This window comes from Salvelinus sp. IW2-2015, linkage group LG30 (assembly GCF_002910315.2).
Source record: "Salvelinus sp. IW2-2015 linkage group LG30, ASM291031v2, whole genome shotgun sequence".
NCBI lineage: Eukaryota > Metazoa > Chordata > Actinopteri > Salmoniformes > Salmonidae > Salvelinus > Salvelinus sp. IW2-2015.
In genome coordinates, this window is record NC_036869.1 from 17,761,169 (window position 1) to 17,762,354 (window position 1,186).

Consider the following 1,186-nt stretch of genomic DNA (forward strand, 5'->3'; position numbering starts at 1 on the left):
TTAATATCAACCATAAAGGGCAAAGTAYGAGAGTCATGCTATTAATTGTCCAAAGCAGGGATGGAGAGTGAGCTAGTGAGGTAGGCTGCAGTGGGTTTGCTGGTCAATACATATACTGAACATGTAACCACAGTAATTGTGGCCAGTAAATCAATGAAAAAAAATGTAATAGACAAATTAAACAGAAATTGGAGACCTTTAATCTTTTCCAAAATGTCAACAAACAGTTAACTTCAAATAAGTATGAAACATATCACAGTGTTAACTTTCTCTTTATCCCTGGTTGATGTACATTTCAGACTGCACTTCCAGTTTGTGTTCATTACTCTGTTGAACTCTTTTGTCTTCATTCCTAGTTACAGCACATGGAACCACAGTTGGCATGCAAAAAATTCTAAAACAAAACAAAGCGTAACACGTTATAAATCATATCAATGCAGTACGATGAATGACGGATTAGCCATCCATTGTGTTATATCATAAATTGTCTTACTGTTAAGACAACTGTTAATAAGAGATTATTAACATGTTAAATAAAGTTACTAACCCAGTCAGTCTTTGGGCCACATCCAGGTTCTTTATCAGTGGCACACATGAAGCAGTTGTTGGCTTTGTTGAACTCTGAAATCATAGGCATAAACTGAACATATGGCTGTCCCACACAACTACCCCACACAACTACATAAAAATAAAGAATTTACATTTACTTTKAATTAAATGTCATTACATACCAGACATTTTTAGTATATCCTCAGCCATTTCTTTTCGCAGTTGCGCCATGTGTTTTTGAAGGTTCCATATCAATTTGGGAGGGGATGTTGGCGAAGTTCTGTGCAACTTCCCTTGGCCATCTACAGCCAAAAAAAAAAAGGAGCTTTGATCTAATTGTCACATAATAGCTAACCATATTATATGAAAATATATCTAACCTGCATTACAAAGACCGCGGAGTGAAGGTCCTGCGTGCATGGTGTGATTATTTCCCCTCCTTTACCTTTATGTCCAACCATTGGTTTTTCCATGGCAGGATCTTCTCATTTTGAAGTATCTCGTTTTATGTAAACAAATGGAATTATGATTAGTTATAGGCAATAATACAACAAGCCAAATTTGTATGCGTGTTCCTTATCACTATAATCTAGTAGTAATTTGTAGTAAGGTAATTTCCTTTGCCCCATTCTACACA

General features: G+C 35.8%; 1 long non-coding RNA gene across 1 annotated transcript; it reads right to left on the bottom strand.

Moving 5' to 3' along the window:
* LOC139023305 (uncharacterized) lies at positions 1-836 on the bottom strand. The gene is made up of 3 exons (XR_011474440.1): positions 732-836; positions 548-621; positions 1-394 (listed from the first exon to the last, which is right to left on the bottom strand). It is a non-coding gene; the product is annotated as an uncharacterized lncRNA (long non-coding RNA).
* Positions 837-1,186: the final 350 nt, after the last annotated feature.